Source organism: Equus asinus, unplaced genomic scaffold, assembly GCF_041296235.1.
Source record: "Equus asinus isolate D_3611 breed Donkey unplaced genomic scaffold, EquAss-T2T_v2 contig_1, whole genome shotgun sequence".
In the NCBI taxonomy this organism is placed as follows: Eukaryota; Metazoa; Chordata; class Mammalia; order Perissodactyla; family Equidae; genus Equus; species Equus asinus.
The window spans coordinates 1,663,463-1,679,304 of record NW_027224738.1 but is presented as its reverse complement, the minus strand read 5'-3'; the positions used below and the strand labels follow the sequence as shown (position 1 = coordinate 1,679,304).

At 39.7% G+C, this 15,842-nt stretch overlaps 1 pseudogene; it reads right to left on the bottom strand.

Moving 5' to 3' along the window:
• The window catches only part of LOC123284041 (sodium/hydrogen exchanger 9B2-like), an 85,466-nt pseudogene that overhangs the window by 35,268 nt on the left and 34,356 nt on the right, over nucleotides 1-15,842 (bottom strand).

Genomic DNA, 15,842 nt, shown 5'->3' with positions numbered 1-15,842 from the left:
GTGGATTCTTTAGGGTTTTCTCTATATAGAATCACATCATCTACAAATAGTGAAAGTTTCACTTCTTCCTTTCCAATTTGGATTCCTTTTCTTTTTCTTGCCTAACTGCTCTGGCCAAAACCTCCAGTAATATGTGGAATAAGATTGGTGAGAGTGGGCACCATTGTCTCGTTCCTGTTCTCAGAGGAATGTCTTTCAGTTTTTCCCCATTGAGTATGATGTTGGCTGTGGGTTTGTCATATATGGCCTTTATTATGTTGAGGTACTTTCCTTTAATACCCATTTTATTGAGAGTTTTTATCATAAATGGATGTTGGCTCTTGTGAAATGCTTTCTCTGCATCTATTGAGATGATCATGTGATTTTTATTCCTCATTTTGTTAATGTGGTGTATCACACTGATTGATTCATGGATGTTGAAGCATCCCTGCGTCCCTGGAATGAATCCCACTTGATCATGGTGTATGATTCTTTTAATGTATTGCTGTATTCAGTTTGCCAATATTTTGTTGAGGATTTTTGCATCTAAGTTCATCAGTGATATTGGCATGTAGTTTTCCTTCTTCGTGTTGTCTTTGTCTGGTTTTGGTATCAGGGTAATGTTGGCCTCACAGAATGTGTTAGGAAATGTTCCCTCTTCTTCAATTTTTCAGAATAGTTTGAGGAGAATAGGTACTAAATCTTCTTTGAATGTTTGGTACAATTCTCCAGAGAAGCCATCTGGTCTTGGACTTTTGTTTTTTGGGAAGTTTATGATTACTCTTTCAAGCTCTGTACTTGTGATTGGTCTGTTCAGATTCTGTTTCTTATTGATTCAGTTTTGGGAGGTTATATGAGTATAGGAATCCATCCATTTCTTCTAGGTTATCAAATTTGTGGGCATACAGTTTTTCACAATAGTCTCTTATAATCCTTTGTATTTCTTCCGTATCTGTTGTAATTTCTCTTTCATTTCTAATTTTATTTATTTGAGCCTTCTCTCTTTTTTTCTTGTTGAGTCTGGCTAAGGTTCTGTCAATTTTGTTTATCTGCTCAAAGAACCAGCTGTTAGATTCATCAATCCTTTTTACTGCTTTTTTAGTCTATATTTCATTTATTTCTGCTTTGATGTTTATTATTTCCCTCCTTCTGCCGACTTTGGGCTTTATCTGTTCTTCTTTTTCTAGCTCTGTTAGCTGTATGTTAAGATTACTTATTTGAGATTTTTCTTGCTTGTTGAAGTGGGCCTGTGTTGCTATGAATTTCCCTCTCATGACTGCTTTTGCTGCATCCCATAAGAATTGGTATGTTGTATTTTCATTTTCATTTGTCTCCAGTTATTTTTTAATTTCCTCTTTGATTTCTTCAATGATCCAATGGTTGTTCAATAGCATGTCCACATATTTCCGACTTTCCCAGTTTTGTTCTTGTGGTTGATTTCTAGCTTCCTAGCATTGTGGTCAGAAAAGATGGTTGGGATGATTTCAATCTTCTTGAATTTATTGAGGCTGCCTTGCTATCCAACATATGGTCTATCTTTGAGAATGTTCCATGGGCACTTGAGAAGAACGTATATTCCGCTGTTTTTGGATGGAATGCTCTATATATGTCCATTAACTCCATCTGGTCAAGTGTTTCATTTAAATCTGCAATTTCCTTGTTGAATTTCTGTCTGGATGATCTGTCCCTTGAAGTAAGTGTGGTGCTGCGGTCCCCTACTGTGATTGTGTTGCTCTTAATTTCTCCCTGTAGGTCTGTTAATAATCGCTTTATGTACTTTGGTGACCCTGTGCTAGGTGCATATATATTAATAAGTGTTATGTCCTCTCGATGGAATTTCCCTTTTATCGTTAAATACTGCCCCTCCTTGTCTCTCATTGTCTTTTTTAACTTGAAGTCTGCCTTGTCTGATAAAAAGTATGGCAACCCCTGCTTTCTTTTGTTGGCCATTAGCTTGAAGTATTGTCTTCCATCCCTTCACTCTAAGCCTATGTTTGTCTTTGTAGCTGAGGTGCGTTTCCTGGAGGCAGCATATTGTTGGGTCTTGTTTTTTAATCCATCCAGCTACTCTATGTCTTTTGATTGGAGAGTTCAGTCTATTTACATTTAGAGAGATTATTGTTATATGAGGGCTTAATGCTGCCATTTTATCTCGTTTTCTAGTTGTTCTATGATTCCACTGTTTCTCTTCCTTTGCATTTCTGACTGCCATTTCATTTTGTTGGTTTTCCAAGAGGGATTTCTCAGTTCTCTCTCTTTGTGAATTGTGGTTTTGCTCTGATTTTTTTGTTTAGTGGTTACCGTGAGGATTGTATGAAAGATATTGGAGATGAGACAGTCCATTTTCTCATAGCCTCTTATCGCCATTAACCTAAGCAAGTTCTTTCCATTTCCTCTCCCTTTCTGGGTAATTGCTGTTACACAATGTTCTGTTTTTAATTTCCTGAGTTTGTGGCTAAGTTGAAGTGTTTATCATTGCTTCTGATGCTTTCTTTCCCTTTCTCTTTTAAGTTGTAATTGAGTCTTTACCTTCCTATTCTGGTAGAGAGCTGCAGGTTTCTGATCATGTCTGTCTATTTACCTTCTTGCTCAGAGCTTTGTAGACCTTCGCCTTTTTGTTGCCAGTGTGAGGGCATCTTTAATTATTTCTTGTAGGGGAGGTCTGGTGGCAGTGAACTCCCTCAGCTTTTGTTCATCCGGGAAAGCTTTCACTTCTCTATTGTATCTGAGGAAAAGTTTTGCTGGATAGAGTATTCTTGGCTGAAAGTTTTTGTCTTTCAGTATTTTGAATATATTATTCCATTCTCTCCTAGCCTGTGAGGTTTCTGCTGAGAAATCTGCTGAAAGCCTGACGGGGCTTCCTCTGTAGGTTATCTTCTTGTACCTTGCTGCTCCTAATATTCTTTGTTTATCCCAAACTTTTGCCGTTTTTACTATTATATGCCTTGGAGAGGGTCTTTTCACATTGATAAAGTTGCGCATACGATTAACTTCGTTTATCTGTAAATCTGAAACCATCCCCATGTTTGGGAAGTTCTCAGCAATTATTTCTTTGAATAAGCTCTCTGCTTCTTTCTCCCTCCCTTCTCCCTCTGGGATACCTATAATCCTTATGTTGCTTTACCTAATTGAGTCAGATATTTCTTGAAGAATTCCTTCATTTTGAAAAAATCTTACTTCTGTCTCCTCCTCCACCTGTAGAATTTTTACATTTTTATCCTCAAGAAGACTAATTCTTTCCTCCATAAGATCAATTCTGTTTCTTAATGATTCTAGATTATTATTTGTGTTTTTCATATCCAGAATTTCTGCTTGATTTTTTTTATAGTTTTAATCTCTTTGGTGAAGAGATCCATTTTGTTGCTGGGCTCCTTGAACTGTCTTTCTGTGTTTTCTTGTAAATCGTTGAGTTTCCTTATGATGGCTATTTTGAATTCTCGGTCATTTAGCTTGTATATTTCTGTATCTTCCATGTTGGTTTCTGGAGAATTGTCATTTTCCTCCTGGTCTGAATTGTTGCTGCAGTTTCTCATGGTGTTTGATGAACTAATCTTTTGTTGTGGCATTTGTGGTATTCTTAGGATGCAGATTCCCCCTGTTACCGCTAGCGGGGAGCAGGAGTAGTGTTTCTGGCCGTACCCCATCTGCTGGAAGCTGTGGGGGTATTATGGGTGCTTGCCCCAGCCTGGGATGCATTCAGGCACTTGTGTGGACTGTCCTTGTCAGGCGGGGCTTCCTCACTAGGCTAGGGCCACTCTTTGGTGCCTCAGGGGCACTCTGAGCTCCCCCTCTCCACCGGAAAGTGATCACCAGTGGGCTCAAAGCTTCCTCACCTATTCCCACAGCTGCCTGGGACATGTTCCCTCTTTGGGAGCACTCATGTGTGCCTGGAAGTGTTTGTCCCAGCACAAAAATCTGCTGAGGTCCCTTATGATCCACAGTCCATGGTGCTACTGAGCTTGGTGGGCAGGGCTTCCAGGCAGAGACCTGAGCTATGGCTGCTCCTTGACAGCCCTGGGGCATGGTGGGCTCCCCCTCCCCGCCAGGAAAGTAAGTGCATGTGGGTTCAAAGCTGCCACACCTATTCCCACAGTTGCCTGGACTGGTTACCTCTTTGGGAGCACAGCTGCACTGTGAGCATTCATGCACACCTGCGAAGTATTTGCCCCAGCTTGGAAATCTGCTGAGGTCCCTGTTTACGATCTGCAGTCCGTGGGGCTGCTGAGCTTGGTGGTCAGGGCTTCCCTGCTGGGACCTGGGCTATGGCTGCTCCTTTACCGCACAGGGGTGTGGTGGGCTCCCTCTCTCCGCTGGGAGATCAACCACGAGTGCAGGCTAAGGGTTACCGCCGCCTCCTCTTATGGTTGCCCTGCTGCGTGTTCCCACTTTCCAGGTGCTTGCACCAGGTTGGAGTGTTCGTGTTGCATGCACAGGGTTAGCGGGGAGAACAGGGTGTGCTCACCTGTCTCCATCACTTCCTGGGGGGCCAGTCCACCCACCCTCAGATTTATAGCTGCGTGTGTCTCTCAGGCATCCTGTTGTGCTGTGTGGGTTTCCTCTGTTGGTCAGTAAGTGTCCATTTAGTTATAACTCAAAAGGGAGAGCGAGGAAGGGACTAGCTCACTCAGCCATATTGCTGACGTCACTCCTCCCAAATGTTTTAAGTAATAGCAGCTCTATGGGAATAAATTGAATTGCAAACGAGGATTCTTCCTTATAAAATGATGTGACATTTGGAAGTGTAGCTGTGTTGGCTTAAACCTTAGTTGCATTACTTAACAGTAATAACAACCAACATTTATGTAATGCTTTTCTGTTTACAACTGATTTCTCAATCACTTTTCTCATTGGAGGTCTAACATAATCCTGTGAGATTACTCTGACGCAGAAGAGGAAAAGGTCCTTGATCTCTGCTCTTTTCCTCTTTCTGACAGCTGGAATGGTGGTGACCACAGTGCTCTTGGAAGCCCTCCATGTTGAAGATGGTGGAGCTTTTCAGCCTGGGCCCCTAGTGACTGTGTGGAATAAAGACACATACCATTGTGAATTGTTCACCCAGTAACTTTTTTTTTTCTTTTCAGAAGGGAAGCCCACCCGTTTCTACTCTCCCCTTTTTTTCTTTAAGATTTTATTTTTCCTTTTTCTCCCCAAAGCCTCCTGGTACATAGTTGTGTATTTTTAGTTGTAGGTCCTTCTAATTGTGGCATGTGGGACGCCGCTCAGTGTGGCTTGATGAGTGGTGCCATGTCTGCGCCCAGGATCTGAACTGGTGAAACCCTGGGCCACCAAAGTGGGGCTTGCCAACTTAACCTCTCGGCCATGGGGCCGACCCCTCTTTTTTTTTTAAATATGGTTTTAAGGTATCCTTTTTTTGGTGAGAAAGATTGGCCCTGAGCTACCATCTGTTGCCAATCTTCCTCTTTTTTCTTGTTTTTTTCCTCCTCAAAGCCCCAGTACGTAGTTGTATATCCTAGTTGAAGATCTTTCTAGTTCTGCTGTGTGGGACGCTGCCTCAGCATGGCTGGATGAGGGGTGCTACGTCTGCACCCACGATCCGAATGGTGAAACCCTGGGCTGCTGAAAGGGAGCATGTGAACTTAACCAGTACACCACCTGGCTGACCCCACCTAGTAGTTTTTATGTGTGAGAGAAATAAACTTCTTTTTGTCCTTTAAACCATATTATTTGAAATCTTTCATTATATGACAACTTCATCTTTTACCATCTTTCTGAATTCACCCGTACCATTTACATACCATTTGTTATCACTCTATCCAGTAAACCATGTGGAGGCAAGCAAATGTTTGTCTCAGTCTTTGCAAATGAGTTGATTCAGTTGGTGTTTCCTGCAGCCTTTTTTCACTGCTACTCAATAGGTTACTTCCTTCTGTTGGTTCATTTCCCTCTGTACCTTTGAGGTTCATAACTGTCTCCTCCTGTGTTTAAAGCAATTAAAAAAATACTTAAAACTGTATATTTGCTGTCCATTTTTATACTCACTGAGCCACCACATCACGAATAAAATTTCCATTATTAGAATTAAGGGTAACAGTTCATAGGGGAAATATACAGCTTCATTTCTAGCTAATCAGCTACTGCTTGGAACAAGAACTCTCTTAGGGGTGTTTACCACTGAGCCACTATTGTAGCATTATAAATGCCTGAGTCACATACAATGTCATTACATTTGCAATACTGTTTAAAAATTAGCCTATTTAAGATATGATTCAAAGCAATAGTTGGTAAATATATCAAAGTGGTTCAGAAAAAAAATAACTATCTGTGATGAAAAACAATTCACATTCATTCATCTACTTAAATTTAAGCAATAAAAACAGAGAGGGAAGAAACCAGAAGCATTCTAGGGTTTAGGCTGCGAACACAAAGCATTTCACAGGCTCTCTATTTCTGCAGTTTTATGTAGGGCTAGCTGCTAAAATGACTGGGAAAATTGGTAGTCACACCTACTGTACAAGCTTGGGGATTAAGAATGGGAGAATTGTTAACTGAGTGACAGAGAACAAAGAGGACACGTTGCTATCATAGATTTGGAAGTCCCTTCCTTAAGGAAATGGTTGAGACGGTCTACACTTGATCACAGATTTACCTGGGTTTCTTGATCCGTAGAGGCTATGTTATTCATCTCTGTGGATGGTGCCAAATCTTCATGTTCAATTGTCTTATCTTCATTCTCCATGATTGATAATTAAGAGTAAGATGATAGAGGGAAAAGGAACAAGATCTGTTCTGAAGGAGAAACAGTATAGATATAGAATAGCAATTTGGGATTTAAATAAATGAATCAGACAGCAATTTGAGCCATTTAAAGGAATGAATTGTACTTATTTTTCCCCTTAGAACTCTGAATGGCTAAGATATTTTAGATTATTCTTAACTTTCAATTGCTAATCTTTTCTTTGATTACAATATATTATCCTATTGCTTATCTACCTTTTTATCTCTCTTAAAAAAGCCCTTGTTGACCATCATATGTTCATGATTTCTCTCCCATCCTGTTTTTTGAGTTATACTTTACACATTCCAGGCAATATTACTGTTAAATTGTCCTCTGTAATGGGCCAACTTGATGAAGCAGGAAAGCTCCAGGTAATTTTCCAATGTTGATAGAGGAAATGAGTCACCAAAGAGAAATCTATGGACTCCATCATTTTCAGAGAAACCAGAGTCACTAATTCCTGCCCGGCTCTTATTTCTGAATTAAAGTAAAAAAATACAACATTGATTGAGTAGCCACAATGTCTTAGACACTATAAGTGCTATGGTAGTCTCCTGCTGGTTATTATGGGTAACTCAAAGATTGCCAAAACACATTCTTTGTTTTCCATAGGCTTATGGTATGCCAGGAAACATAAACTTATACCAAGTAACTAAAAACTTGTAGGGCAGACCTACAAGGTTGGCTTCGTAAACACCCACTTCAACCTTTTCTCCCCTGGCTGCCCAGGCTATAGAGGCTGAAAAGCCACATAATCCAATTCTTAGCCATGTTTGCAGCTAGAGGTAGCCATGTGTCCCAGCTCTATGTAATGAGACATAAGTGGGAGTCCCTGGGAAGGGCTTTCATTCCCAAATAATAAGGGAAGGACTTTTGAGAATCATACTGTTTACTTTTCACCTCTAACATTTCCCTTTCTCCTTCCTTGGATGTAGATACACTACCTGGGGGACAGCAGCCCTCTTTCCACCAAGAGAATAAAAAGCCTTATACCAAAGAGAGTACAGAAGTGGAGTGGGTTCCCTGATGACATCCTTGAGTTGCTGCATCAGTCTTGGGCTGCCAAGCTTTGAGGTAATGGTTTAAACCACTATTAGTCAAGTTTTCTTTTTACTAGTAACCAAAGTTATTCCTAATGCAACATGTATGATGAATATTATAGTAGAGGTACAAACTACAAACCTAGGTAGGACCAAAGGAAAAATTATGTAAGATAAGGGAAAATCTAATTCAACACATATTTAAGTGCCTAATATGTGCCAGGCACTATGCTAGGCCATAAAGACAAAGATTAATTAGACAGGACTCCTGCCTCAAGGAATCATTTTCTGTTTAACAAAGTGCCAAGATGTTTGAATTTAAAATTTCAAAGAAAATTATATCCTTTCCACCACGACCACCATCACCACCACCATTTTTCTTCCTTACAAAACACAGTGTTAGCCAGAAAGGCATCTCAAAGAACCTTCAGCTTGATTTTTATTATGTATAATAAACATATGCATATATGATGACATATTATATATATGTATATATAATTTTTTGAATTAAAAAACTTACTCCAAAATTTAGACTCATAATGAGAAAGAACAGCATTTTGACAGGAAAATGTTGGGCTCAGAAAACCCTTGTCTTAAGGGCATAGAAGCATGAAAGCCAGTGGGGTGTGAGGGAAACTTTGCTGCTCCCACTTTGCATGTAGGAGGAGGCTGAGAGTAACGGGGGAGGAGGGTAGAGATTTGGAATATCACGTCCAAAACCATGGGGCTTGGCCTTTACCCTCTGTAGAGAATGACCCTTCATCTCAGAGTAAGTGACCAGGTCTGCTGGCTCTGGAGTTGGACAAACCTGGGTCTGAAGTTCAGCTCCATCATATACCAAATCGCTTAGCCTCTTTCTAACTAATTCCTTATCTACAAAATGGAGACGAGTAGTTCCAACCATGCACACGATAAGCATCCAACAGTGTTGGTTATAAGCCACTCATATTCCTTCTCTCTAATTATCATAAATCTCTAAGAATCCTTCTGCTTTTCCTATTAACCTTGAAGAATTTATTACTTAAGCCCATTGATTTTCTTTGACCATATTTTTTACTTCTTTCTGTCAAGGCCAGCTTCTTGATTAGGTGGATGTAACACTCACCACTGTCATTTCTTCACCTTTTTCTTTAGTAGAATTACATAGAAACTCTTGGGCAGCGCCACTAGAACTACCTCCACCAAATTCTCAAAATCAGCCAATTATGCTACTTACGAAGAGTATTTTTAAACAGCCAACAAGTACAACTGATTATTTCTAGTAGAGATAAACTATTGACTAAAATGAAGCCTTTGAGAATTTATTTTATTAATGTTATTCTGGTCCTTTTTAACATAAATGATCAAAACTTGGTGTGTTGCACAGTATATGATATTTGTGGAAATACATAGTTTTGTGTTTCAAAAAAATTTCCCTATTCTCCCCTAAACTCCACCATGAATGCTAAACTACTTATCTGCAATCAGAGCAGTATTACAAAGAGGAAAGGTAAAATGAAATGCCAGTCTTTTAGTAAGTCCAGTAAAGCAACTTACAGCTGCTCAGCTTTGTTTATTCTCTGCTGTTTTCATTTCCAAAAGAACACGTAAGCTATCGTCAGAAACCCACTTAAATTTAGAAAAATCACAAAAATGTAACTTTTACTTAAAGCAACCGTGTTCATGGCATTTACTGTTCATAGTCATTGGATCTTAAAATTACAATAGTATATCACCTATTAAGAAAGCAGTTTTGGCAAAGAAATCAGAAAATATGCAGAAATGACTTTTTTTTAAAGACTGGCACCTGAGCTACCAACTGTTGCCAATCTTTTTTTTTTTTTTCTGCTTTTTAACTCCCCAGATTCCCCCCAGTATACAGTTGTATATTTTAGTTGTGGGTCCTTCTAGTTGCAGCATGTGGGACGCTGCCTCAGCGTGGCCTGATGAGCGGTGCCATGTCTGCACCCAGGATCTGAACCAGCGAAACCCTGGGCCGCCGAAGCAGAGCGTGTGAACTTAACCACTCGGCCACAGGGCTGGCCCCCAGAAATGACTTTTGAAGGGCCAAAAGAAATGTGATGAAATCCATTAAAAAGTAGAAAGTTTATACCCCTTACTCAGAGATAGGCTCTCCAGTCCTCATTCAGAGCCGATTAACTCTTATTTTGAAAACAACTCTAATGACTCTGCTCATCTGGTTTCCAAACCCTCAGAAGATAAGACGTTATAAATTAAAACAAACGAATGAAGAGATTGTAAAGAAGCAAACTGACAACAGCACGAGTGACAGCTGACAGTGAAAGAGATGGAAAAGAGCAATCTAGGTGTACAAAACGTGGGGATAAATGTCTTTTCCACAGGAGTATTTACAGTTTTGTCCTGCCAAGTGTCTCTTCCCCTCCTTTTTTGGCAACAGCACACTAATTTTCTCTTGTGGAATCCACAGCTCCCCTAGTCTCCATCCATGGTTCATGTGAGGCTCACGTCATCCTCACCTCCCCAACCCCCTACTGCACCAATGTTCCAGAGAGGGGGACAGGCCTAGACAATGAGGAGCTCCTTCCCTGGTCACACTGACTGTTCTAGGCATGAGCAAGTGACTCATACCTGGCTAATGAGAGTCAGCTTTATGGTGTTTCCTGGAATCACTGGGAAAGAGCTTGCTTTCTTTTAGAGTTGCTAAGCCCAGACTTGCTGTTGACAATCTTTGTGACATATAAGAAAAGCCTTCCAAAGAATGATCATAGAGCAAAGCAGATTCTGAATATGCAAAGAGAGAGAGAGAGAGAGAGCTCCAGATTAATACTCATATTGTTGGTACACCTAGAAGCAGCTCCTTTCAGTTAGGTGAGCCAATTAATTCCTCACCAGTTCGAGCTGGGTTCCTGTCACTTGCCACCAAATGCATCCTTCATAAGAACCTTCATACCTGAACTGCCCTGAAAGATCCCCAGTATTATAAGAGATGTTTAGAAAGGTGATTCTACATCTCCAAGAAAAAGAAAAGAAAAGAAAAGAAAATGATGTGGAGATATTTTCTGTTATTAAAGGCATTAAAATATATAATACAATTTAGAGATTTTCTTTAAAGAGAATGTTAAAATAAGCAAAAATCTGGTATTCAATAAAATAGGTGTCAGTTATCCAAAAAATAAATTTAAGTGAAATGCTCTTTCTTTAAACAATGTTGGTTAAATAAAATACTCTAGTTAATGGACCTTAATTATTTTTTCATTGTGTTCACGGAAGACTTTTGAAGTCCTCAGTCCCAGGGAAGTTTTAAGAGCTGTTAAGCATCTGAGATGCTGAGTATCTGGGATGGAAAAATGAAAAAGTGGGGAAATTCAGAGAAACTAGGTGGTTTCCAAGAAATTAAGAATCACAGGGTAATGGTATAAAAAAAGTTGGAAAGGTCTTTAGAAATATCCTAGTCTAATCTCTTTAACATTCAAATGAGAAAACTACTGCCTAGAGAAGCTAAGTAACTTTTTCAACTAATAGCCAATGTCAGCCAAGCCTCACAGTAAAACCGTGTAAAAACTTGTGAAATGAGTTGGTTCTTTAATCTGTATCATTGACTTCATGCATCTCTACCAAATCACTATATTATATTTTTACATTTTTGCTATAATATTTTATTTAAAATCCCACTCATATATACTCATAGTTAATTCTAAGTTTGAAAACACATTCCACAAGAAGTTTGAAAACATCTTCTACAAGCAAATACAAATATTTTTATTTTCTACCTTGTATTATGTTCAGCTTTACTCTTTCCCATTGTTAGAAATGTTAATAGAGTTTATTATGAATAAAAAATTGTACTAACCTAAATGGTTGTACAACATTGGTGACAAAATGAATGGAACAAGAACTTTTGTCCTATTCTCATGACAAATATTATTTACATATTCTCAATTAATAGTTAACTGGCTGACACCTTGCCACTTAACCATGTCTTAAGATTCTAAGAATTAAGGAGGTTTTCTTTTAAAAAAATCCAGTTAAGCTGAGAGGCTTTGAGAGATTTTTATCAGAAAATTACACTGAGAACTCGGAAGATATTTTAGATAAAAGCGCCTATACACAGAAACAAGTTTTTTTCTGCTTCTCCATCAAGGTAGTGCCTTATTCAGACTGATATCACAACCTGTACACTATATTAGGAAAAAAAACCTATCCTGCGTCAAATGGTGAAATTTTATAGATTTCATAAATTCAGTAAATAACATGAATTTAATCAAATTCTGTGACTCAAATACAGATTTCAATAGAAGAAGGAGGTTTGACCTGAGCCCAGGGACGTGGCTGCTAAGACCATCTGCCTGTCCACTTGCATGTAGGTCAGTAGGTCAGGTGTCACCTGCATACACACGCCAACGGCTGCTGACTCTCTAGCATTCTTAATATACAGAATTTCCTACAGGACTGACCCAAACACTTAGAAACAATCTTGGCTCAATTTGAGCTTTGCTTTCCAGTATTATGGATATATGCCACCAAAATCATAGAGCTGTGGACCTGAACAGTTTCCTTAGTCTTTCCTCCAAACCTGAGAGAAAACTGCACATCAAGAAGATGAGCAGTTCTGTATATGAGTATGGATGTAAATAGAGAAAAAAGGTCTGTTAATAGTAGTTGCCTTTGGGGTGGAAAATGGAATTGAAGAGGTTGAAATTTCATTTTCATTCTCTATATTTCTGTACTGTTAGGATTTTTACAAGAAGACTTTCTTACGCAATTTAAAATACATTGAAAAAATTTATGCAATTCTTAAAGCTTTAGAGAAAAGGAATACAGCTTTCCTTGGTAACACTATTTTTCAGAGATAGAATCTCGTCATTTGACTTTAGGTAACTTAATCCCACCCGCTACAATTTAAGGTCATTTTTGTTTTTGTGGTTAAGAAAATGGAGAACTGCCTAGAATCTTCTACAGCCGTTTTCAAATATTTCTTAAGCCAAAAATCTTTCACCAAATGAAACCTTTTCCTGAAACCCAACAAATGGGACAGAGAAAAGGTGGAGCTGAAGGAGCCTATCACTTGCCCTGCTCCTTCTGCCAAGTGAAGCACAATTAAAACCCTTTTGTAAACACGCTTTCACATAGAGGAGATGTTTGTTAAATCAGCCTTCTCTTTTTCAGGTTATCTTATTAATCTAAATGTTTAAAGGTGCTTTCTGCGGGCTGGCCTGGTGGCACAGTGGTTAAGTTCACACGTTCCACTTCGGTGGCCTAAAGTTCCCCAGTTCGGATCCCAGGTGCGGACCGACATGCCACTTGTCAAGCCATGCTGTGGCAGGCGTCCCACATATAAAGTAGAGGAAGATGGGCATGGATGTTAGCTCAGGGCCAGCCTTCCTCAGCAAAAAGAGGAGGACTGGAGGCAGATGTTAGCTCAGGGCTGATCTTCCTTAAAAAAAAAAAAAGTGCTTTCAGTAATATTTCAGAGGAAATAAAAGAACTATGATTTGCAAATGTCCAAAGGCTTACTGCTATCGACTGAATTACTGCTAAAAGATCATTACATGGATAAAGGCTGATTATTCCTGTTGTTTGTTGTCTGTGATATGGACTGTCCAACATTTACTGGGATGTTCTTATTGAGAATTTACATATATTGCTGGAGTACAATATGTGCTGTATTCGTACATTTGAAGGAGCATCTCCAGGACTGTTCATGAAGCCTTCTATAATGATTACAATGATAAACATCACCTACCTTCGGGGTTTATCCATTCACGTGTTGAAAGGGGGGGTTCTCAGTCTCACGCAGTACTTCTATATAGAACATACAGAAACCTTCCAGTTCCTGGGTCCTGCTAACCAACTCTGATCTAAGGCTCATTTTCCAAAAGGAGCACTGCCCAGCCGTGACGAATTCAGATCAAGTGAAGAGTAGGGCTTAAAATGTCCTTGATAAATAAGTACTGAAACGACTGAGAATGTTTTCCTGAACAAGAACGACCTCATCTGAAAGTGTTAGCGTGCCAACCACATGGGACCAAGTTATCAGAGAAAAACAACTGCTCTGCTGTTTGGTTAACTGATACAGACACGTAAAGTAAAACACTGTATAATGAGATATGAATGAAAGGAAATTATCCCTAGGTAAGAAAGGACCCAGTACTTGCTTTTCTCCTTTGTAATCTCTCTCCTCACCTAGGAAAAAAGCATTTAATTGAAAGTTTAAAATATTATTTCTAGGCCTACTACAATCAGAATCTCCAGAGACTGAACCCCCCAAGTGTGGCAGACAGGACTTACTAACTACCTAAAACCACTGCTCAGGCATGCCGGTGGGGCCCTCCTCCACCCCAAGGGGTAAATCACGACTGGGCTAAATCAATCTCTCTAACACCATTCCTCTCTGCCGGCTGGTGGTTCAGAGCTGAGCGTAATTCACTCTGTCCAATGAAGTTTGTGAGCAAGGCTATTGGAGGCCAGTGGGTAAGACTCCTAATAAAAAGACAGGGAAGCAAGAGAACCCTCTCCTCTTTGTGCCTTTAAATTGTGTGTGTGTGTGTGTGTGTGTGGAAATGGAGCTGTGGAGGGGCACTATGTTTCTTGGAACTCTAGCAGCCATCATTCACCCATGAAGAAAAAGGCAAGATTGGCTCATAGAAAGTGACCTAGAGCCTGATATCACTGGGGACCGAACAAACCCTGGACGCGCTTACCTTCAGACATCTTGTTGTGTGGGAAAAATTAAACCTGTATTTTTGAAAGTAATTTTGGCCAAATATCCTGTTACTTGCAGCCAAAAGCACCCTAACCAATCCAACAGGTGATTCTGACGCAGAGCCAGCTCTGAGAAGTTCTGATGAGGAGCAGTGATGAGGGACCTTTGGCTCACACATATCTATCTCCCTAGCTTCTTGACATGGTGCAAAATCTTCAGAGGACACACAACCAGAACACTGCCTTTGTATTGATATATCTCAACAAATAAACCGAAAATAACAATTTTAGTAGCTAAAGACCAATACCAAGGTTTTTAGGACCACCCTTTTAGTCAATAGAGATCATATACATTGTAAAGTTGTATATTTTCCCTCCCCATCCCTGAAGTTCATTTGTAATATTTGAATATCGAATTAAAAAAAATTGGGCTTATAAACATGTGATTGTTTTCTAAATTTCTACCCATGAAACAAACAAAACAGTAACACAACACCACTACCATCCCTGCCTGCACTTCCTTTTTGCTCTCTCTACTTGGTAAAATTCTATCAGTCATTCAACATTTAACTTACAAGTCACCTTCTCAATTAGTATTTCCTAACTCCACATAGACTAGCTCTGTCCCTCTTTCTTCTCTCTGAGGACTCACTCACTTATTTGACAAACATCTATTAAGCTCTTGCTATGTTCTAGTCCTTGTGCTGGGGATTCAAAAGTAAACAGTCTGACATAGTTCCTCTACTCAGAGGTTAAAACCTAATCAGAGAATGACAGATCATTCCTTAAGCAACCATAATAGAATGTAGTAAGTTTCAATTTGGGGCACATAAGACAGCAACCCCATCACTTCAAAATCAGTGACGTTCATCAGACTTTCACTGGATAAGATACCAAGATGACAGAGATGCAGTCTCTATTCTTTAAGGGAGGCACAGAGACTGATATGTGTTCATCAAACCAGTTTCCCCTGCTGCCTGCGCACACAGGTATTTGACATTTCCTAGCCTCTCTTGCAAGTCAGTGTGGCATGTTACTGAGCTCTGGCCACAGGACGTGGGCATGAACAATGTCTGCTACTTCTACTCTTCACTTGTAAGAAACCTCTCATGCAGTCTTCCACATACCCTCTCTTTTCCTGTCCATTGCCTGGAAACTAAGGACTCGACGGTCTTAGGGGATGGCACAGCCATAATATAAAAAGAGTGTGGGTTCCTGAATCACTGAGTAGAAGGCCACTAGCTGAACACCTGATTGAACTTTCCATGAGGGAGAAATAAGCTGCCTCTGTGTTGTTACTGAGATTTTGAGTTTATCTGTTATAGCAGCTAGTGTTACCTCAAGGTAATTTAATTGTGATGTGAGAAGTACAGTCACATAGTTAAACGGAGAAAGGAGGTATTGCCTACTTGGCTGGGGTCAAG